At 51.3% G+C, this 25,466-nt stretch overlaps 1 long non-coding RNA gene across 1 annotated transcript; it reads left to right on the plus strand.

Annotated features, from left to right (window-relative positions):
• The first annotated feature begins 1,422 nt into the window (after window positions 1-1,422).
• LOC116945168 (uncharacterized) lies at window positions 1,423-25,466 on the plus strand. The gene is made up of 3 exons (XR_004403204.2): window positions 1,423-1,835; window positions 15,144-15,214; window positions 19,262-25,466. It is a non-coding gene; the product is annotated as an uncharacterized LOC116945168 (long non-coding RNA).

Raw genomic sequence — 25,466 nt, forward strand, 5'->3', positions numbered from 1 at the left:
TTAGAAGTGAGGACGCCTCTCTACACAGAGGGTAGCCGCGAGAGGAGATGGAGCGAGACAGAACCCGTTACAGAACTGTAGAGAGAGAGAGAAGAGGCAGTATCTCAAACAGACATTTTAATGACGACGACGACGACCTATTGGCCTGATTATAAGTCGCTCCAGAAAGTAAGACGGACCTCGAACGTTGAACGCGCGTGAAGTGGGTAGCGGCCTGCGTGTCGCGCACATGCCGCATTACGACAACAACAACAGCAACAACAGAACGCGGTTGGCAAAGGAGATGCCCCGGTACCGAGAGAGACGCGAGCGACTCTCTCTCTCTTCTTTTTTTTTTGCGAGAGATTGAACCGCGATCACGCAGGACATGGATGGGCCCGCGAAGCACAAACCCTTGACTTGAACACGACCGTGAAGAGTGAGAATAAAGTTGCACGCGCCACGGGAGAGACGTCGCAAGTGGCGGACAGCAGGGGAGGGGATGAAATGATCTATAAATAACAATTGAAAAAACACACACACACACAGTTACAGAAAATAAATAAATTAAGAGGGTGACATGAAAAGACACTACGCGTGCAGATTTTTATAAAATAATTAATAAAATGCAATTTATGGAGAGGCGATGAGGTGGACGCCGCGGATCTGCTGTGCCGCTCCCGGAGTGGCGAGAGCAGGTGGAGTATTTACGGGCCCGATATTTTGAGCGACACTCCACCACTCCTGGATTTGGCTGAGTGTGCGCGTGCGTGTAATTGTGCGTGTGTGCGATTGTGTGTGTGCGTGCGTGGTGCCAGCATTCATTTGGTGGTCGCTAACGGCACTTGCTCCAACAATATGTCAAAGGCTATACGGGGGATCTTTGTAGTGGGGAGAAGTAGTGTAGCGATTAGCGCGCTGCCCCTATGAACCCGGCGACCCGAGTTCGTTTCGAACTCACGGCCAACAGCGGTGACGATTATCTGAACCGGTTGCGGGCCTCCACTAGGTAAACTCAGCCTGAAATAAGTAAACGGCGCGGTGTGTAAACATCGTGATGGATGAGACAAAGGCGGCCGGGCGTGGAACTGACCACCCACCCCCTCGTGTGCCTTTGCAGGCCTTTATACTTGCTTACAGCACTTGCCCCAAGAATCTGTTAAGGCTATACTGGGGATCTTTGTCTTTGTGAGTGGGCCTGCTGTCGAGTGTAGCCTGCAATACCCTCGGTCAGCATCACGGGTGAGCACGAGGTGGGTGTAGTGAGGAGAGGGGGGGGGGCAGCAGGGTTGAGTGGCGTGGTGGTAGGGAGGTGGGGGCGAGTGAGCCACGGGTGCGAGGCGCGCGTGTGTGCGGGGAGGAGTCGGTGGTGGGATTGGTGAGGTTTGGATGGGGGTGGAGGGGGTGGGTGGGAGGGGAGGGTGCGTGCAAGAGGCAATTTAACGTGTTTAAACGGACTGCGGCTTTCACAGTGAAACCCAGAGAGCGTCCGAAGCACACTCGCACGCACGCACGCGCGCGCGCGCGCTCTCTCACACACTCACGCGTGCAAAGCAAAGTGACGGAGCCGAACACTTGGCCGCTGTTGGGCTGAGCCTCCAGGCACAGCCGCATCGCCCCTCCACGAAGAAGAAGAAGTTCCACGTTCGAAGATGCCGCTGCCTCCGCTGCTGCTGATGAAGACCCCCACAACTGTGACCCCCACGCAAGCGGCGGCCGCGACGGCTGCGGCGATGCGGATACCAAACCCGGGACGCGAACCGGGCAGACAGCAGCTCGCCGGCGGCTCGACTCCGCAGTGGCCTTGAAGAAGCGACCACCCCGCGGCCAACCCTTCACGCGCTGCCAAACCCGAGGTACAAGCACAACACCCCTCCCCCCCCACCACGAAGCTCGTCCCGACTTGCCGAACCGACGCGCAGCCAAAACTGTTCCCCATGCCCCAGACTTAACGTCGTCGTTGCAGTGAACAGCCAAAAGGGTCGGAGTGTCATCGTCAAGCAGACACAAAGTATGATGCGTGTGTACGCAAGCACCTTGGTCAATCCACTGCTGTGTGAGAGCCTTCCCCCCCCACCACCACCACCCCACCCTTCCTCCTCCCCACACCCCCCCCCCACGCCATCAGCGGCAAATTGACGAAGAAATGGAAATCTCCACGACATTAACTCTCGAGCCGACTGAACCAAACGTGTCCAGCAGAATGTTGCGTGAAACATTTTTTTAAATGCAGACACTGAATGGAAAGGTTTTGGTTGTGTGACTTTCATCAGCAGGGTGTGGCCCCCCCTGAGAGATGCCACCCCCTTGAGGCTCGCTCAAAGTGGATCGCGATTCTACACCAGGCTAACCTGGTTCGCTCTCGTGTGATTTAAATGTTTATAAGGCTGAGCTCCCGTCTGATATTTGCGTAACTTTAGACGATTGTATCTTACACGTGTCACCCGAGGCTTAATTTACACCCGTCTCATTGTTAATAAATGCACACCTTAGTGAATGTGTACACGTGTATTATGTTGTAGAGCGGTGGCGCAGTGGTTAGTGCATCGCGCTAACAACCCGAATTCCTTAGTTCAATACCCGGCCACGGCTAACATCAGTGGTGAGCGATATCTCAACCGATCCTGAGACGACCTGTCCTCCTCTTCACCAAGCCGCATTGACCAGCGTGGTGAAGTATGGTCAAACAAACCTGACAATTATCGACACGGCGTGTGGGGAGGTCAATCCGGCAGTAGATTTTGACATTGTATGACCTGCTACCCATCGTAATACCTCCGCCGCTGAAATTGTCTTTAGTCTCTTTTTGAGTCTGTGTATAAACTCTATCGATGTTTAGCCAGCACTCACCATGAGTGCTTCCTTCATCTCTCTCTCAAACCCCCAGCTGGCAGACCCCACATCGCATCGTCTACCAACAAAGAGAGACGGGAGGGGAAAAAAATACACCCACGTGACCAATTTTCACATTTTATTCAAAGCGGTTCATAAAAGTCACAGCGTGTGTTAGGTGCCGCGGTGCCAAACACGTGTCGTGACCTTGCCTGGAATCAAAAGGGTGGCCGGGGATGAATATTATCGAGTCGACGTTGAAATAATCGTTAAACAAAAAGCGAAAGAGAATGAGTAACAATGCGACCTGTGGTTGTGGTGGAGCGCGTTCAATCACAGCAGCGTTCGCCCGCTGTGATTGACAAAGGGTCGTAAACGATGTCATGATGAATATTGGAGCGGTTCACCAACGTTGTGAGATAAAATCAATTATCTCATTCCCTAATGAGATTTCATATGTATAGATATATCTAATACTGTACCTGCAGAAGTTAGTGGGGGGAAAAACTCTGTCCGTTCGTGATAATAATTTGCGAATTATTCAACTTTCTCTGATTGAAAGTGCAAGTTACAACTAACCATGACGATCCAATTTGGATGTTATAATAATGTGGTTGTGTTGCCTGTGGCTATAAATCTTTAAAGTTAATTAATATCTACACATACATGAATTAATTTAATCTGCGTGTTCTTCCCAACACTTCTCCCCTACACACTCCGCTACCCCACTCGCACTCAAAATGCGCACGTCTCCGCCCGGAATACAATTACCGTATTCTCACGATTATGAAACGCACGTCGCTGTCCCCCACTCTCCTTCCCTCGTGATATAAAGCAAAAATATTTGAAGGGTGCGTCCTATAATCCGGTAGCCGTGTCTGTGTGTGTGTAGGGGAGCGGTAGTGTAGCGGTTATGGCGCTTTGCTACGAAGCCGGCGACGATAGTTAGATTCCCGATCACGCGCCAACACCAATGACGATTATCTAAACCGGTTGTGGGCCTCCTCTAGGTCCGCTCAGCCGCAAATGAGTACCTGGTGCGGTGTGTAAATATCGTCACTTGGGAGACAAAGGCGGCCTGGCGTAGTGCTGGCCACCCACCCCCTCGTGTGCCGTGCCGGCCTTCAAAGGTGCTCGCTAAAAGCACTTGCCACAACAGTCTGCTAAGGCTATACAGGGGATCTTCGTCTTTGTATGTGACCGGATTTGAAGAATTTTATTGACACCGGGCACACGTTTGGGGATGCGTCTTACTTTCCAGAACGTATTATAGTCCTAATAATACGGTAACACATGCGTACAGGTATCACCGAGGGTGGCAAATGCGATAAATGATATTCTGCAAGAATTATATCAGGAAATTACAACTATATATGATAGCAAGGTCACGGTGATTGCTGTGTATAAGATAGAGGTCATTGGCGGTACCTATCATTTTGTGAAAACAAATTTAACTGATATGAATATGACAATTATCAAGAGTATCTATACAGCAAACGGAACATGAGGTTTCCTACCCCTGAGTGACACTGCCCATGGGTGACACTGCCCCTGAGTGACACAGCCCATGAGTGACACTGCCCATGGGTGACACTGCCCATGGGGGACACTGCCCATGGGTGACACTGCCCCTGGGTGACACTGCTCCTGGGTGACACTGCCCCTGAGTGACACTGCCCATGGGTGACACTGCCCATGAGGGACACGGCCCATGGGTGACACTGCCCCTGGGTGACACTGCCCATGGGTGATGCTGCCCATGGGTGATGCTGCCCATGGGGGACACCAGAAGCTTTTTTCCACCCCCGGGTGGTACCCACCCAAGCCTCTTGGCTAAATTTGTCGCCAAAAAATGTCTGCAATGCAGGATTCTGCAAAATAAGTTGACTTCCGAAATCACGTGGGCAGTGGGCACACCACTTTACTCTTCGTAGATGTATCTCAACGCTTCGTCATCATCAAGCATGATCTATCCACTGCTAGATGAACGCTTCCAATCTCTCACGGTATCCCGATGTGACAGTTATCCATCTCGAGTAATCTGGAGCACCTGGCACCTCAACCCTTCACGATGGTTGATTATCTCTACCCCCCACACAAACTCTCCCCTCCCCAAGATATTTATCGTTTAGCCTTGAAGATGCACACAAAGTCCTCGGTGAGCGTGTAATATACTTAGATATTTGAATACGAGTTTTAATGTTGTTTTTCAATATAATATTTGAATGATTACAATGGGTAACGCATTTTTTTTGTTCCTGGGTAGTAAGTGTTATTTTCTAATTGCTTATGCCTCAAAAGTACAGAAAATGGATATTATTCCCCACAAACTTTGCATTTGTGACAAGGACAGTGATATTTTGAAATTTACCTATTTTCAATAAGAAAACGTGGTGTGCTTTGTGTCATTCCTTTACATAAAGTCCTGGTCACAAAGCAAAGTTTGTGTGAAAAAAATAGCCATTTTCTATACTTTTTAGGTGTAAGCTATTAGAAAATAACACTTACTACCCAGGAACAAACATCGTTAAATCTTGAATTAAAGCTTTCAAGACTGCAGGAATTCATAATCTTTGGGTCTTTCGGTAAAGTCACGTAGATAGGTTCAAATGATCAGGTGACGATCGCTTGTGTTGTGATCGAAACGTCGTAGTTTTTGTTTATTTTATTTGTTATTAATTTGAACCTATCTCCGTGACTTTACCGAAAGACCCCAAGAAGACAAAAATCGTGTTACATAGTTACGTATACTCGATACGTTTTTGAGACAGGATTGCTTATCCTGCGTGATATAACGTGTCGGACAAACAGATGGTATAGATACACACACGTACACACTCAGGTATGTGCACACGGGGAGCGGTGGTACGTTGGTTAGCACACTGCGCCATGAACCCCCGACGTTCTGAGTTCTATTTCTGACCACAGCTCACATATCAGCGGTAAGGCCCCTCCCGTTCACCAACTCGCAACTTACCAACGTGGTGAAGTATGGTCAAACCCCCCCCCCCCCCCCATGACTAACATGACGTGCGGGGAGGCCTTCATCTAATTTTGGACTGGCAGGGCTGTAAATTATTAATTATTATAGACATGCAAACACATGCACACATATACAAAGACTAAGACCCTCCCGAAAGGCTGGGCAGACTAATGGGCCAAGTGCTGTTAGCGATCACCTATTAAGGCTAACACGGCACTCGATGGGGTGGGGTAGTCAGCAGCTACGCCAATTTAAGGTTGTGTAGACCTAGAGGCGACCCAGTACAGGTTCAGATAGCGCGTGCCAGCGATGCTGTAGATGGTCAGGAATTGAACTCCATCGCAGCGCAGTGCGCAAACAACCCCTCCCCACTCACAAATGCACACACACTCTCACATACTCACAAATACACACACACTCTCACATACTCACAAATACACACACACACATAGACACTCACAAATACACACACATAGACACTCACAAATACACACATACTCACAAATACAAACACACTTTCACATACTCACAAATACACACACACTCTCACATACCTCTAAATATACACACACTCACATACTCACAAATACACACACACTCTCACATACTCACAAATACACACATACTCACATACTCACAAATACACACACACATAGACACTCATAAATACACACACACATAGACACTCACAAATATACACACACACATAGACACTCACATACTCACACAGACACTCACAAATACACACTCATAAATACACGCACATACACACTCACAAATACACACATATAGACACTCAGAAATACACACACTCTCAAATACTCACAAATACACACTAACACATACTCGCAAATACACACACTCTCTCACATACTCACAAATACACAAAGACAAATGCACACACATACACACTCACACACTCACAAATACACACACACTCACACACTCACACATACACACACATATACTCAAAAATACTCACAAACACAAATACACACACATTGAAAAAGATCCCCCTTATAGCCTTAACAGACTTTAGGGGCAAGTGCATACATATACACACACATAGACACTCACAAATACACACATACTCACAAATACACACACACTCTCACATACTCACAAATACACACACACTCTCACATACTCACAAATACACACACACTCTCACATACTCACAAATACACACACACTCTCACATACTCACAAATACACACACATTGACACATACATACACTCACTCACACAACCCATCGACTTAGTCGCTCACGCACACACCCATTGATTCACCCTCTCACTCACTCACCCACACACTCAAACCTGCCCTACCCATCCATAACTCACCCACTCCACTCACCCACCCATCTATACGCTCACTCGTTCACTCACCTACCCCCCTCGCCCCCATATTAGCAACCCGCGTTGACCAGCGTGGTGAAGTATGGTCAAACATCTCCCACGAGCGACCGTGCAGAGAGGCCTTAATCTAGCAGTGGATTGACAACGGGCTACACATTACTATTTCCATCACACCGTCACCACCACACTCACTCAAATCCACCCACCCCACCACCACACTCACTCAAATCCACCCACCCCACCACCACACTCACTCAAATCCACCCACCCCACCACCACACTCACTCAAATCCACCCACCCCACCACCACACTCACTCAAATCCACCCACCCCATCACCGCACTCGCTCAAATCCACCCACCCCACCACCACACTCACTCAAATCCACCAACCCCACCACCACACTCATTCTGACCTCTCGTGGTTGCGTGAGCTCAGAGACTAAGCCGCTCAGAGCTCGCGTTGCTCTTCGGCGCGTGGCCGAACGAGCGGGGGCCTCGCGGGCCAGACGAAGGCAGAAGCCGTGGTTATGTGAACCACGTGCTGACACACATCAACGCGTTTCCCTCGACAGCCCCCCCCCCCCCCAACCTCAACCCTCTCACGAATTCACGCGATATTTTGGCATTACCAACAACAGCAATATATATAACAATACATTTAGATTCGTAACGCGCCGCCGCTGGTGCCGCGCGGGATTCGCTCGCTGTCGTAGAGGGAGATGGAGAGAGAGGGGGGGGGACGCGACTCAGAAGCGTCAGGAGGAGGAGGAGGAACCACAGACGAGGAACGGGAAGGCAGCAGCAGCCACAATTTCCCCTAGCTCTGCGGTCCTCTACGATTAAGATTGCTATCGGCCAATTAGCGAGTGGGAGGAGCACCTGGAGGAAACCCACACAGGTGGAAGGATGGAGGGAGGAGGGGGGATGGAGGGAGGGGGGATGGAGGGGGGATGGAGGGAGGGGGGATGGAGGGAGGGGGGATGGAGGGAGGAGGGGGGATGGAGGGAGGGGGATGGAGGGAGGGGGGATGGAGGGAAGGGGAAGGAGAGGGGATGGGAGGGAGTAGATGGGATTGGAAGGTAGAGGAGGCAGGGGAAGGATGCACTGACAACTCACCACGTGTCCCGGTTGAGCCTCCCATAGAGTGTGCTCAAGACGTTTAGTAAACGCCGAATTCGTCCCTCCATCAAGACGCAACACAGTGTCTCCCCAGCCCCTGGTGTGCAGCGTCTCGCAGACTCAATCGCCTTGCGAGGGGATGGACGGAGGTCACCAGATGGCGCGCAACTCTTGGCCCAGTCAAGTTCACGTACTTCTTTATATGCCCATATGAGAGCTCGCTGCTATGGAATGTAAAGAAGTATGTATGTTTGGCTCCGGGGCAGAATCGTCGCTCGCCCTTCACTGCCATCGCGAAGAAGAGAAGAAACCGCGCCTGTGGTGAAGATGGGGGAGAGATGTGGGGAGGGGGCGGGGTGGGAGAGAGGGGGGGGGGGAGGGGGGGGGGGAACACGTCCAAGAGACGTACATCGAGGAGATGGAGGGATGAAATGAGCTCAGGAGCTTGGAGTATGCAGGTACTGCTGTTATTATCATTATTATACAATTACGTGACCGTGATGAGAGGCGGTGGCAGCTTGGGCCCGACGTTCATCCAGCAGTGGATAAACCATGGCTCATGATGAGGTGGGCGGGCGGGGGGGTGCAGGTTCTATGACTCCCGTGTGGTTGCCGTTGGGGTGAATGAGACCACAGAGGAATGACCGAGACACGAGGGACCATAAACCTCCCGCTCATCCTAGCAACGGCTTTTGGCGAACCATCCAACAGAGACGGAGGGAGCTGTGCACTTTTAAATCGAGATTCAAAACTCGTTTCTTCAGAACTGCCGTTTGTCTTTTAGTTTGTTGTCCTTCCCCCGCACCTCCGATTAGTGCGGTTGGCCACGTACGGCGCGAAAGAAGTTCAATGTGCATGCATACAGCAGAGGGCAGTGCGGCACGGTCCATTGTTGTAGCGCACTTCTATGTCCACCCCCAACCACCCCACCACGCGTGCGGTGCCCACCTTCACGAAAACGCTCTGACCAGCGTGGTGAAGTATGGTCAAATAACCCACCCACGCCCGTCGAGGCGCTGGGAGGGGCGGGCAGTGGGGGCCTCCATTCAGCAATGGGAATGACAGACAGCTGTAGAGTGCACATAGACACATAGACAGAGAGACACATAGACACATAGATAGAGAGACACATAGACAGAGAGACACATAGACACATAGACAGAGAGACACATAGACACAGACAGAGAGACACATAGACACATAGAGAGACACATAGACACATAGACAGAGAGACACATAGACAGAGAGACACATAGACAAATTGACACATAGACAGAGAGACACATAGACACATAGACAGAGAGACACATAGACACATAGAGAGACACATAGACACATAGACAGAGAGACACATAGACAGAGAGACACATAGACAGAGAGACACATAGACAGAGAGACAGAGAGACACATAGACAGATAGACACATAGACAGAGAGACACATAGACACATAGACAGAGAGACACATAGACACATAGACAGAGAGACACATAGACACATAGACAGAAAGATTGACGCATAGACAGACAGATAGACAGATGACAGATAGAGAAGTACAACTGCGAATCCGTGCCAGTCGCCCATGCAAGCTCTACCATCCAGGCTCAAAAAAACTTGCTGAGCTTGCGAGCTCTGACAGACGGTTCGCTTGTAGCCCCACGCACAGTTTGGGGATCTCCGGCTCGAGAGGGCCCCGGAGTTGTTTGAGATCCATCGTGGAGTGCGAGTCGGCTCTCCGACAGACTCACACCCGTGCTGCCCATATTCCCAAAGAGCCTCTTCAGTCTGTGCGCGATCGGAGCGCGTTGGCGATGGACTGGACTCGTCGGAGCAAGCGTCGAGACTCACAGACAGACACAGGCACGGGGAACATGCGTCACCCTTCTCACCGAGCAAACCCGTTTCGTTGAATTCCCGCTCCGTGCTACGTAATGCGAGGAAATGTCCAGCGGCTGGCGCGTGCCGTCTAGCAGCGCTGGCGTGAGGCCCGCGGAAGACTCGGAGAGTCAGAGCCGTGGTATGAGGAAGCAGACGAGGAATCCTTGGGGATCTCTGACCCAAGGTTACTCTGACCCCCGTGACCCCAGGAAACTCTTGACTTGTGACCTCGGTTACTGTTGACCCCCCACCGACTCTCTGCCCCGTGTTACAAAGTCACCCGCGACCCGGCGTCGCTCTGACACACGTGACCCTACGTGCCCGTCACCCCTAAACAGGGGGTCTGCCAGACCCCTTTTCCTCGGCCACACGGAGTCGTGGTGACCTCGCTCTGACGGATGTTCTCATTTCACTCTGACCCGAGGTGTCTCTCAACCATATCGCGTTCCCAGGTGACTCTGACCTCAGGTGGCGGTGACGCATATCTAGCACGGGTATAACACGTCCCTCTGTCTCTGCGTATGTCTGTTGTGTGTGTTTGCGTGCCGGTGTGAGTGAGACGCAATAGTGTAGCGGTTAGCGCTCTGCATTAGGAACCCAGCGAAGCGACTTCGATTTCTGCTCACGGCCAATACCAGCGACGATTATCTGAATCGGTCCTGGGCCTCCACGCCCAGGTCGATTCAACCTCATGAGTACCTGGTGCAGTGTGTAAACATCGCCACTGGGGAAACAAAGCCGGTCGGGAGTGGTGCTGGCCACCCACCCCCTCGTGTGCCGTTCCAATCTTCATAGGTGCTCGTTCACAGCACTTGCCTCAACAGTCTGTTATATGGGAAAAAATTTTTGTCTATGTATGAGTGTGTCTCTGTGCGTGAGTGTGTCTCTGTGTGTGTCTCCGTGTGAATGTGTGTCTCTGAATGCGTGTCTGTGTGAGTGTGTCTTTCTGTGAGTATGTGTCTCTGTGTGTGAGTGTGTGTCTCTAGGTGTGAGTGTTTGTCTCTGTGTGTGTTTCTCGGTGTGTGTGTCTCGGTGTGTGAGTGTATGTCTCTGTGTGAGAGTGTGTGCCTGTGTGTGTCTCGGTGTGTGAGAGTGTGTGTCTCTGTGTGTGAGTGTGTGTCTCTGTGTGTGTGTCTCGGTGTGTGTGTCTCTGTGTGAGAGTGTGTGTGTCTCTGTGTGTGTCTCTCTGTGTGTGAATGTGTGTGTCTCTGTGTGTGCTGTGCGAGTCGCCCCCTTCACGCCATGCGCTCTGCCCAGCCCGTGTCTCTTGCGACACGCGGAGATAGATGAACGATGGTGCAATGAGAGACGAGGGGGGTGAGTGGTGGTGGTGGTGTGGGGTGAATGTGGGGTGAGACGGGGGGTGGGGGTGTCAGAATAGGCGGGTTCTCTGCTGAGTCTGCGTGGTGCAGGAAGGGGTGAATAGATGGCGGTGTGGGGGTGAGTGTGGGCGGTGAGAAAGGGTGAGTGGGTGGTACAGTGGGGTGAATTGGGAAGCGTGGGTGGCTGAATGTGTGAGTTCATTGATTAGGGTGTGTGTGATGCGTGATGGGTGCAAGTATGTATGTTGAACTTTTTCGCGCCGTACATAGCCAACCGTGCCGAGCACGGGCCTAGTGGGGGAATGAGTGGGGGGGGGGTGAGTAAATGGGGTGAGTGGGGGGTGAGTGGGGGTGAGTGGGGGTGAGTGGGTGGGTGGGGGTATCGCGGAATGATAGCCAGATAAGAGTTGGGATTAAAGGTCATCTTGAATGAACTTGGTGGAAATTATCACTGTCGGCATCATCATAATCAGCAACAGCATTATCTTGTTTTTTATCATGGTCAACAGTGCAAGCAGCATAATCATAATCATCACCATCAGCAGCAGAATCAACACAGTTATAAACCTGACGATCATCGTCATCAGATGCATGACAATCATCAGCAGCGACATCATCATACTCAAAATCATCAGCAGCAGCATCACCCTCACCCTTATCATCATGATCATCATCATAGGCACAATCTGATATCCTCAGCGTCAGCATCACCATCAATAATACCTTCCCATCATCATCATCATCATCTCTTTTCCCCAGCACTTACAATAATAGCCTTGCTTAAATGGCGGAATGTGTAACACGCTGGTGACGATGCTGTTTGTTGCTGGCCGCTTGACGTTTTGGGTCTTGGGGTTCTGTGCTCAGCATCTGTGTGAGATAAAATATATACCCATCATCACGCAATGTATTAATTATTATTATCATCATCAAGCTTGTTCATCCATGAAAGCCTCACTGAGTCACGTGACTCCTGTACCCACCCTTACTGGACATCTGTGATAAAAAGATGTATATCTCATCGGAGTTCTCCGGTATAAATTCATATTCTGATTCTGTTCAGGAGGGTCTTGCCAAGTTTTCGCAGTCGCAGGAGGGGGGTGGGGGTGCAAATATGTATCTTATGCATACTTACATATAATCCCAATTGAGTAATTTGCGGTGTCATTTTTCAAATTTGCCCAAAATTTGGCCACACACGAAGGCCTCTGACCTCTTGCGAATGAGCGTCACGGGAAGGGGGCCATTGGGGCCCACTCCAAGCGACGCAGACGGCGCGCAGCAGGAGCAGAATCTTGACGGCGAACACCACAGACACCACAGCATTCACCAGGGAGGCCAGCTCGATTCGAACCTCTGCGACGCTGCTATACAATTCCGCGTGATAAGCCACTTCGTTGAGCTATGATTTGTGGCCAGGTCGCTTCAACATGAACATCGTCACCATGACCACTGACATGATTGGCAGATGCACCACCATCGCACCACCTCCATCGCCGCGACGAGGGCCTCAGCCGTCGTTTGATCGTCGCTCCAGCTCCAATGTGGCCGTCCCTTGTCGGTGGCTAGGAGATGTTAACTACCTCGCCGGGTATACGGGAGGTCGTGGGTTCGATGCCGATCCTGACGATGCCTGCTGCTGTATATTTGAAGTTTGCGTGTCTCTCTCTCATCATCATCACGATGCCTGCTGCTGTATATTTGAAGTTTGCGTGTCTCTCGCGCCGTGGCCGCGTGGATTTTTCTCCGGTTCCTCCGGTTTTCACCTCCACATTTAAGAAACGTGCGTCTCGGGTATTCGGCTGCTTTAAATTTGTACCTGATGAGACCCCACTTCGTTGAGGTATAATTTGTGCTAGCCAGGTCGCTTCTAAAAAAAGAGCCGTAGTTTAGCTCAGTGGGCATCGCCGAGTAAAAATAAAATAGTTTATCTTCTGTGTTCTTTGGGTAAAGTCACGTAGAATGAAGATGAATCCCTGCAGTCACGAAAGCTTTAAATCGAAAAATAAAATAGTTTAGTTTTAGTTTAAACCGCGGGCGCGCCGCCGCTACCGTGTCCCCCCCCCGCCCGACCATTCCTTGTATAATGGCAGGGCATTATTTATGGACGGCGCGGAGAGAATGAACTCTTACAGTCGTCCTTTGTGCTGGCTTGGGGGACTCGTGGAGCCACCCACCCGTGCATGCGGAGCGCAGGCGAGAGGCGCAGTCGCTAACTCGGGCGATATTAACGTTTAACCAAAGCCAGAGGGGGAACCAGCGAGCGCCCGAACGCGTGTTTATTTGCGCAGAGTCGGGTGTCATAAGCGCTTGGGATAATTCCAACATCATGCCCATAGCGCGTGTGTAAGCGTGCGGTTCCGTGTGTCGCGTCGCCCACCCTCCCCCGCGCGCCCGCGCGTCTGTGTGTGTGTGTGTGCTTGGGGAGGTGGTGCATCGGGGAGATGGTGCATCGGGTAGGTGGTGCATCGGGGAGGTGGTGCATCGGGGAGATGGTGCATCGGGGAGATGGTGCATCGGCCAGTCATCTCAGTCAGTCGACCCGTGGCACCTGGGTCTGCCCCGTGACCTCCTGTCGGCGGGCGCTCGACACTTCACGTGGCTTCAACGTGCACATAGCCTGGCACAAGCGTCGTGGTGTCACGTCACCGCTACTTAGTGGCGAATGGCAGTTGTTGTTATCCTTGGGGAGCGGTAGTGCAGCGGTTGTAGCGCAGGGGTTGTAGCGCAACGCTGCACACTGCGCTTCAACCCCCTGCGAGCCGAATTCGATTCCTGCTCAGGGCCTACACCAGTGACGATTATCCGAACCGGACCTGGGCGTCCCCGAGGTCGACTCAGCCTCAAATGAGTACCTGGTGCGGTGTCTAAACATCGCCACCGGGGAGACAAAGGCGCTGGCCAACCACGCCCTCGTGTGCCGTGCCGGCCTTCATAGGTGCTCGCTAACAGCACTTGCCCCAACAGTATGTTAAATCTATACGGGGGATCTTTGTCTTTGTTATACTGTATGTGTTTGGGGGGGGGGGGGAGTTGGCGCAGTGTGATAAAGTGTGGGAACTCCCCACCGCTTCCAAGATGTCTGATCAGCGTGGAAGAGTAGGCCAAAAACCATCGAGCTCTCTCGAGTGTAGACCCCTTCGGCCAGCAGTGGGGAGAGAATCCTCACTGAGGAACGAGAGCAATGAATGTACCACGCCGTGACTTTGCCCGCCGTGCCGTTTGTATGCCTGCGCGTGCCAAATCGGCCACGCTCTTCCATTTCGAACATTCCACTCGGAAACGAATTCCGGCTCGTAACATTTATGAACCGGTAGCCAATTTTGACAAAGGTTGGCGGTTATCGCTTAACAACTTCTGAGCGTTGTACCTAACAAATAACAACAACAACAAACACGCCACGTGTATGCGAGCTGATATAGTACGTGTATGCGGATATAAGGATTCGGTCGCGTTGTGTTGTCGAAACATAAATCAGTGACATTGTCCGCAGACTACGATACCCTTGACACTTGTGCGCGCACAAAGACAAAGATCCCCCGTGTAGCCTGAACAGACTGTTGGGGCAAGTGCTGTTAGCGAGCACACCACAGACACACACGCACGTGGCTTGCCCTGGACGGCTCTCTGTGTATTAATGTGATCACGTTTTTGTATTTCCCAATGAACAGGGTAGGTTTTCAGACGGGACACAACCGCGCCCCACCACCACCACACTCTATCAGCTTCCCAACAAACTCTGGTGAGTTCTGTGCCGGTGCGTGCGTGGTGCTGGCCACCCACCCCCTTCGTGTGCCGTGCCGGCCCTCACAGAGGAGGTGCTCGCTCACAGCACTTGCCCCGACAGTCTGTTCAGGCTGCCTCATGACCAACATAATCAGTGGCAAACATCCGACCTGAGTCTGGGCCTGCCCTAGGTCGATTTAGCCTCAAATTAGTAGCCCGATGCCGAATATCTCATCGCATCGCTGTCTCGCCCTTTATTTAGCCATTTAGCTCCACTGATGGTAGCCGGTGTCGAATTAACGACGCCCACTTTGTCTCTCGACGGCGGCGTTCGCTGTGTTCGTGGTCACGCGCCAATGAGGAACACATTGGGGAGGGGGCCGACGTGAAAATGGGGGGCGGGGGAGGGGTCTCCAAGCAAGCCCCCCTGCTGCGATTCTGCTGCGGACTCGACCCGCGCTCGTGTTAGCGACGGCGCGCTGTAACAGGGTAACATTAATCAGCCATGGCTATGATATGTTGAATACATGGTGCCTATGTGTTCGAGCATGGATCAAGCATGGATCGCGCTTTGTATCGTCAGCAATCGGTCGATTCCCGTTTAATCGGGCATTGGATCGTTTAAAATACGTCGATTCACGTTCTAGTATTCCTCATGTGGGCAAAGCCACGTCCCATTAATGTGAAATATAATTTACAGCTTTTTGCTGGTCATGGAAATTAACCATACTTCGCCATTCTGGTCAATGCGAGGCTGAGTCGACCTAAGTGAAGCCCAGGATCAGTTCCGATAATCGTCACCGGTGCTGGCCGTGAGCGGGAATTGAACTCGGGGTCGCCGGTTTCCTAACGCGGCACGCTAACCGCTACGTGACCGCTCCCCAAGACAAAGACAAATATCCCCCATATAGCCTTAACAGACTGTAATGGCAAGTGCGGTTAGCGAGCACCTATGATGGCCGGAACGGTACACGAGGGGGTGGGTGGCCAGCACCACGCCCGACCGCCTTTATCTCCCCAGTGGAGATGTTTACACACAGCACCAGGTACTCATTTGAGGCTGAGTCGACCTAGGGGAGGCCCAGGACCGGTTCAGATAATCGTTACCGGTGTTGGCCGTTAGCGGGAATCGAACCCGGGTCGCCGGGTTCATAGCGCAGCACGCTAACCGCTACACTACTGCTTCCCCAAGACACACACACACAGACACACACAGACACACACACGCGCGCGCACACAGGCAGACGACTAAGCTCCTAATTGATTAATCTTCGGGCATCTCCCATCACTGCGAATCCCCGGAGAAGCCCATGCCTGCAAGGGGAGTGACACAGTCAGCAAACCGATGCAATATTTCCCCGTTGTCTGCCAGGGCGTCGCAAACCAATTTGGCCACAGCGTCCCCCGCTCCAGCGGGCGTAGAACTTGCAAACGAAGGCTCCCCGGGGCGATGACTCGAGTTAGGGATTTCATTGATATTCAATGAAAGGTTAATGCTGTTTCTTTAAGAAGCCATTTGGCGGTATGGGTGGGTGGTTGGTTGGTTGGGTCCGTGAGTGGGTGGGCGAGTGGGTGGGTGAGCGAGTTGGTGGATGAGTGGGTGGGTGAGCGAGTTGGTGGATGAGTGGGTGTGTGAGTTGGTGGATGTGTGGCTGAGTGGGGGCATTGGTCAATCAGTTGATAGGTGGGTGGTCGCGTGAGTGTGTTGGTGAGTGACTAGGTGGGTGGGTGAGTGTGTGGGTAGGTTAGTTGGCGGATTGGTGGGTGATAGCTTGAATGATTGGTTGAATGAATGGGTGAGGGGGTGGGTGAGTGTATAAGTGGATGGGTCAGTAGATAAGTGGGTGGGTGATTGGATGGGTGGGTAAGTGGGTAAGTGGGTTGGTTGGTGTGTGGAGGGGTGGCTGGGTGTGTGGAGGACTGTGTGGGTGGGGAGACAAGGTCTGATCTTTCTGGGGAGTGAATCCAAGGTCACAGCGAGCAGCCAACATGGTGCCACTGTCACAGAGGTGCCAAACCCGGACGTGGCAGTGAACTCTTGGGTACAGCTTCACAGCCTTCACGATGTAAACTTGCACGACGATAATCCTCCTGCTCGCTCTCCGCTGCCTTCTAGAGCCACGAGTCAAGGGGTTCTGAATGAGATAATTATATGTTTTGCTAAAAACTACGCTTCAATTGCGCTGCCGCATGAGTTAAGTTTTGAAGACACCGATAAAGTCGCTCGACTCGCATAAAACGCCATAATCCCACGTAGAGTCCCAGACCCATAGACTTAGATGGAGACCGATATAGCCACACAGAGACCCACAGACCTACACAGAGACCCATAGACTCACATAGAAACATGTGACTGTTGATTACCTCGATCTAAAATCGATATGCTCATTGTATACAGCGTCTAGAGGTGGCGCTCGCATCCATACGAAATACAAGCTCACGCCGTGTTGTACTGCACTGCCGTGTGTCCAGCCGCCTCTGGCGTTGATTATCGGGGACTGCGCCTGGGTTATTATTTCACAAGACGCAGTCACAGGCAGCTAATTCACACGGCACGCTCGCGCGTGTGTGTGTGTGTGCACATGCGTGGGGAGCGGTAGTGTCGTGGTTAGTGCGCTGTGTTGCAGACCCACCGACCCAAGTTCGATTCCCAGTCACGGCGACATCGGTGGGATGAGCGATCAATCTGAACCAGTCCTGAGCCTCCCCTAGGTCCACTCGGCCATGCCGGTCTTCATAGGTGCCGCTCGCTAACACCACTTGCCCCAAAAATCTGTCTAGGTTATACGGGGGATCTTTGTCTTTTTGGGGAGTGGTAGTGTCGCGGTTAGCGCGCTGCGCTACGGACCCGGCGACCCGAGTTCGATTCAGAGTCACGGCTACGTCGGTCCTGGGCCTCCCCTAGGTCGACTCGGCCTTAAACATCGCCAGTGGGGAGACAAAGGCGGCAACGGGGCGTGGCGCTGGCCACTCCGTGCTCTCTCTCTCTCTCGTGCGTCGCGTCGGCTTTCACCGGGGGTGCTGCCCGCCGATAACATTGCCGTTGTTATTAAAAGCTTCTCGAGATCCCCCCCCCCATCCACACTCAGCAACAATCATTGTCACAGCCACCCTGCACCCCCGGGGGGAGGGGGGCGGGGCTTTTAAACCACGACGCCCCCCCCCCAGCCCCCCCGTAGCGTCAGCCCCACCGAGCCGTCTCGAACCGCGTGACGCTCGCACGAACCCGCGAGGTCACTGGCGACGTCGCGGGTTGCCGGGATGATGATGGACGGTGAGAGCGTGAGCCTGGCCACTTCCGATCGAGACTCGATATCGCGATCGGTGACGCGGGGTGTATCAATGAGGGTGCGACGGGCAGGGGGGCCGCGTCCACCTTCTATCGGCTGGAGCGTCTCACTCCACGGGGGGGGGGGAATTACTTGGTTCACCGACGATGATGATGGCGGAGGTGACGATTGTAGAGTAGCATGTCCATCATAACAGAAGTAATATTGTTTGGCGATGCTGCTGCTGCAGTGGTGCATCAGCACACGCAACAACGGGAGAGAAACACATTCGTCAATAACACTGTGGGGGCCTTAGCACACAAATCGTTCTATAATAGGCAACGTTTCGGGCAATGAGCCTTCTTCACATAGCACATGAGCATTGACGTAACTTCCTCAGGGAGTGTGTATCGATGTTGGTATCGGGGTGTGTGTATCGATGTTGGTATCGGGGTGTGTGTATCGATGTTGGTATCGGGGTGTATCGATGTTAGTATCGGGGAGTGTGTATCGATGTTGGGTACCAGTTTGACCCGGGCTTGACGAAACCTCAACTTGTCATTGCGACACTCACGGAGACGGGACAATCGTGGAGAGTGGAGTGGAGGAGGTATAGTGGCAGGGGTAGTAGGTGAGTGGGGTAGGTGAGTGGGTAGGTGAGTGGGGTAGGTGGGTGGGGTGGGTGAGTAAATGTGGGACGAGTCGCCGACTGGATGAGTGAATGTTGTAGTGGTGGTGAATATTTCGCAATGCTAACATTGTGTGAAACTGTCTTGTCTGGCCCCCCACCCTAGACCCCCATGCCCGCACCCTCCACCCCCACCAGCCCCTCTCACCCCTGCCCCAGACCTCAGAGTCCTCTCGGCGCAGCGATGCTCCAGGCAACGAGAGAGGAATGGGTGAGTATATAGGGTGAGGTAAGTTGGTGGTGAGTGAATGGGTGAGTGAAGGTGGCTCAGTGAGTGAGTAAAGAGTGTGAGTGAATATGTGAGTGGGTGAGTGAGTGGATAAGAGAGTGAAGGGAGAGTGAGTGAAGGGTGAGTGAGTAGGTGAGTGAGTGAAGGGTGAGTGGGCGAGTGAGTGAAGGGAGAGTGAGTGAAGGGTGAGTGAGTAGGTGAGTGAGTGAAGGGTGAGTGGGCGAGTGAGTGGATGAGTGAGTGAAGGGTGAGTGAGTAGGTGAGAGAGTGAAGGGTGAGTGGGCGAGTGAGTGAGTGAGTGGATGAGTGATTGAAGGGACAGTGAGTGAAGGTCGAGTGAGTAGGTGAGTGAGTGAAGGGTGAGTGGGCGAGTGAGTGAGTGAGTGGGTGAGTGAGTGAAGGGAGAGTGAGTGAAGGGAGAGTGAGTGAGTAGGTGAGTGAGTGTAAAGTAGGTGTGTGAGGTTGTGGAGTGTGGTGGGTGCTGGGTATAGGGGTAGAGTGGTGGTTGGTGTTTCTGTTGGTGGTGATGGTGGGAAGTGGTAGTGTAGTGGTTGGCGCTACGCTGCGCTATGAATCCGGCGACCAGAGTTCGATTCCCGCTCACGGCCAACAGCAGTGACGATTTTCTGAACCGGTCCTGGGCCTCCCCGAGGTCGACTCAGCCTCAAATTAGTACCTGGTGTGGTGTGTAAACATCGTCACTGGGGAGATAAAGGCGGCCGGGCGTGGTGCTGTGCCGGCCTTTATAGGTGCTCGCTAACAGCACTTGCCCCAACAGTCTGTTAAGGCTATAGGGGAGGAGGGGAATCTTTGTCTTTGGTGTTATGGAGTGTGTTTGTGACGTGTGGTTGTTGGGCGATGTGTGGTTGAGACTGAATTGTCGTCATCGACTGCGTCGTCGTCATCATCATCGTCATCATCATCATCATCGTCATCATCATCGACTGCATCATCGTCATCATTGTCATCATCGACTGCATCATCGACTGCATCATCGTCATGAATCGTCACTGAACCTGGAGGACTGGACTCGAGTCCCAGCGACGGCTGACATCAGTCCTGCATCGGCATCACCTGTGTCTGGAATCAATCATCATCATCGTTGGCTGAAGCTGGATGATGATGATAACAATGATTATATTATCATTGAAATGTGCTGAATATGCAAATTCATTTTATTATCTATCAGACATCTCCGATTAGCACGGTTGGCTACGTACGGTGCGAAAAAAGTTCAACACACATGCAGATAGGGCTATTGCCTGGAAGGTCACCTACGAGGTTTGCTTCACTTATCGGGCACGGTGATGTTGAGGGACCTGTTGAGTTGTTACGCTGATTAATGCATTTTATCTACGAAGGATCGTCAGAACTGAGTCTCAAGATTCGTTTGCGGGAGGGTCCTGCTACATTGGGACGTTTGGCCGATTCGTTATTGAGTGCAATGGAAACTCGGTCGGGTGTGATCACGCACTGTGCCTATTACTGAGCATGACGCGATATAAGTTAATTGTATATTCTCGGCAAATTGCTACTCATTACGTGGCAGATGTGTATAATTACTTACATAAACGCGCATATGAACGCGTACACACATACTAACACACACACGTTACCACACACACACACGCGTATACACGTGCACACTTGCATTTAAGCACAGGCACACTCTCACATACACAAAGACATACACACGTACAAACACACACGCTAACTCTTATACACATGCATACAATCTCACACAAACACACCATATATCTCTGGCCTCTTGGCCATGAAGAAGTGTTTGTCCGAAACGACGTATGTGATATATATTTCCTTTTAAGGCAGCGTGCGGAGCTATTGACAAACGCGCTGAGTTTGTAGTTGGTCGAAAGTCAGGAGCGTGCGATCGCGATGCTGGTACTGGCGCGAACGCGGGGGTCAAGAGGTCATCGTCACAGCGGATGAAGGTCGAGCGGAACGAATGGCCCAGGAACCGGATCGATGCTTTGCTGGAGCTGGTAAAATGGAACCAGATCAACTAACCAACGGATTTGGTCCCCTTCAACCAGCTTGAGCTACGCATTATATACCACGCCACGCCACGCCAGGCCACGTCGCGCCACGATGGGTGTCATCATCATTGTTGATGTTGGGCATGGGGCCTGCTGATGTCATGATGCGGGTTAACGACCACGCCGAGTGAACCGTCTAAGTGTTTAATCGTCACGGCACGCGAGGTGCGACTGCGCGCGAATGCGTTTAGCAGTCGTCAGGCGCGCGTGCGGCGTGTAACGAGTTTGTAACTTCAAGGGGAGGTAGACTGGTAAGGTGGGGAAGACGTCGAGCGGGTGAGCGCTGATCAGCGGAATGTTTTGGTCGAACGCGGTGTTTTATCGATGGTGCTCAGCGCTTGATCGCGGATTCACTCGTTTGTGTTGTGCACGTGGCGGTGGTGTCGACGGCGACGATAATGATGACGACGATGATGACGATGACGACGGTGATGATGACGACGACGATGATGACGACGACGACGACGATGATGATGATGATGACGATGATGATGACGACGATGATGACGACGACGATGATGACGACGACGGTGATGATGACGACGACGATGACGACGACGAGGATGACGTCTGCACGGCGGATGAAGAAAACGCACGAAGCAACGAGTCTTCTTGGTGTCGAAATCAAACTCGCGGGTAATTGTTTACACCGACAAAACACTCTGAACTATTCAAATGAAACGGCCAAACATTACCAAGAATTAGCACTACCCTTCTGCAAAGGGTCTTGAGACTCGGTTTGACTTTCCTGGGTACATGAATTGTATTATTGTTGTTACTTGTTATTTTTGTTAACAAAGCAAATGAATACTCACTGCACCGTATTGACTACCGGGACGAGTGCTGCTCATGAGCGCCTATTAATACGGAGAGGGAACAGCACTCAGTGGGTTGGTATGTATGTATGTTGAACTTCTTTTGCACCGTACCTGTGGCCGCTAATGACGCCACCTGATCGGCCACGCTGAGTACCGTTCACAGCAACCGCGTGGCTATCACTTGCTGGCGATTCTATAAGCGTTTTAAAAAGTTTACGATACAGGGACTCCACTATTTACGAACGTTCGACCTACGAACTTTCAGAGATACGAACAAACCTGTTCCGTATGTCCAGTTGCCCGTTCGGACCGAGAGTCGTAAGTTTAACCACCGCGCAATAGATGGCGGTGGTGGCATCTACATCTGCGAAACATGAAGAACCAGTGGCATCTACATCTACAGGAGATTATACAACTCGTAAAGCCATTCCCCGTGTTTAGTGTACACGCCGTAGAACGCGTTTGGAAACGAAAGGAGTGAAGCTGGACTTGCGAACAAATCGAAACTAACTCGTTCGTAAGTCGAGGAGTCTATGCATATTCAAAACTCAGCTGCCCGAGTTTCAACCAGATCTTTAAACCATGTGGCCATATCCCTCCGATTCTTTCCTCCCTGCACTGGCTCCATGTAAAGTAAAGCGTCGACGTTACGATTCGACGTCTCACGCGTAGGGCCTTGAATGGGTTGGCGCCTAAATATCTCATCACCGATATCCTTAAGTTTGATATTCCACTGCGACAACGTAGATCTGCCGATTGCTCTCAACCACTCATTATGATTCCATAGGCCACGCCGTGCTGTCGATCTATGGGAGAGATTCGTGCAGCCAGGATTGTGGAACTCCCTTCCTCGGTCCATTCGGGAATCGGGAGTCTGTAACACTTTTTTAATCGCGTCTTAAAACTCACCAGTTGTGGGGGGGTTTTGTTTGTTTTGTTACAACCCGCTGTCTCCATACTGAACACACTTCATGTAAAGCGCTCTGAGGCATTGTGCCCATTGCGCTATGAGCCAACGGACCGGAGAGAGGGGGGCAGGGGGGGGGCAGGTGCCAAGCAATTAAAGGGATCGATTTTGACAGGGGACGGGGGGTGTCCTGTCCATACGAGCCACGCGTCGCCACTGTGTTCATTGTGCATCACTGTGTTCATTGTGCATCACTGTGCCTCGCCCAGCCAGACGAAGGCTCCTCCTGGGTTCAGTCAAGTGGCGTGGCTATCGAGTGTGCAGGCTGAGATTCTGCACCCCCTGCACACTCTAGGCCACTGAAGACCCAAAGTCTCGCATGGAGACCCGTAGACTCAAATATGACCAAAAGTAAACCCAAAGACACGTAGACAGATACATTCATAGCGAGTGAGATACATTAAAGGCGAGCCACAGTAGTGCGACTGTGGCCATGTAATCCAAACTGCAGACCGTAGAGTGAACCACTGTGGGCCTGCGCTCCTTCAACGGAGGAGGAGGAACAGCGACACGACACGAACTCTCTCTGTCTGCTGAAGCCCTCTCGTCGTGGCCAGCAACAACACGCCTCGACATTGGCATCGTGCGCCTGAACCAGATCACTGCTGACATCGTGCGGGAGAATAGAATAGAACTCCCCGCGTAACTACCCATGTAACTACAGTACCCATGTAACTTCCCATGTAACTACAGTGCCCATGTAACTACAGTACCCATGTAACTTCAGTACCCATGTAACTACAGTACCCATGTAACTACAGTACCCATGTAACTACCCATGTAACTACAGTACCCATGTAACTTCAGTGCCCATGTAACTACAGTACCCATGTAACTACAGTACCCATGTAACTACAGTACCCATGTAACTTCAGTACCCATGTAACTACAGTACCCATGTAACTACAGTACCCATGTAACTACCCATGTAACTACAGTACCCATGTAACTTCCCATGTAACTACAGTACCCATGTAACTTCAGTACCCATCTAACTACAGTACCCATGTAACTACAGTACCCATGTAACTACAGTACCCATGTAACTTCAGTGCCCATGTAACTACAGTACCCATGTAACTACAGTACCCATGTAACTTCAGTACCCATGTAACTACAGTACCCATGTAACTACAGTACCCATGTAACTACCCATGTAACTACAGTACCCATGTAACTTCAGTGCCCATGTAACTACAGTACCCATGTAACTACAGTACCCATGTAACTTCAGTACCCATGTAACTACAGTACCCATGTAACTACAGTACCCATGTAACTACCCATGTAACTACAGTACCCATGTAACTACAGTACCCATGTAACTACCCATGTAACTTCAGTACCCATGTAACTACAGTACCCATGTAACTTCAGTACCCATGTAACTACAGTACCCATGTAACTACCCATGTAACTTCAGTACCCATGTAACTACAGTGCCCATGTAACTACAGTACCCATGTAACTACAGTACCCATGTAACTACAGTACCCATGTAACTACAGTACCCATGTAACTTCAGTACCCATGTAACTACAGTACCCATGTAACTACAGTACCCATGTAACTACCCATGTAACTACAGTACCCATGTAACTTCAGTGCCCATGTAACTACAGTACCCATGTAACTACAGTACCCATGTAACTTCAGTACCCATGTAACTACAGTACCCATGTAACTACAGTACCCATGTAACTACCCATGTAACTACAGTACCCATGTAACTACAGTACCCATGTAACTACCCATGTAACTTCAGTACCCATGTAACTACAGTACCCATGTAACTTCAGTACCCATGTAACTACCCATGTAACTTCAGTACCCATGTAACTACAGTACCCATGTAACTACAGTACCCATGTAACTTCAGTGCCCATGTAACTACAGTACCCATGTAACTACCCATGTAACTACAGTACCCATGTAACTACAGTACCCATGTAACTACCCATGTAACTACCCATGTAACTACAGTACCCATGTAACTACAGTACCCATGTAACTACAGTACCCATGTAAGTACCCATGTAAGTACCCATGTAACTACAGTACCCATGTAACTACAGTACCCATGTAACTACCCATGTAACTACAGTACCCATGTAACTACAGTACCCATGTAACTACAGTACCCATGTAACTACCCACGAGCTCGCGGTGTGCTGAGGGATCCGAGCCCTATTATTGTGAGATTTTAAATTAAATTACGTTTATTGTGTTGACAAAAATTA

This window comes from Petromyzon marinus, chromosome 23 (assembly GCF_048934315.1).
Source record: "Petromyzon marinus isolate PM22_M1 ecotype Great Lakes invasive population chromosome 23, UKy_Petmar_22M1.pri1.0, whole genome shotgun sequence".
Classification (NCBI taxonomy): domain Eukaryota; kingdom Metazoa; phylum Chordata; class Hyperoartia; order Petromyzontiformes; family Petromyzontidae; genus Petromyzon; species Petromyzon marinus.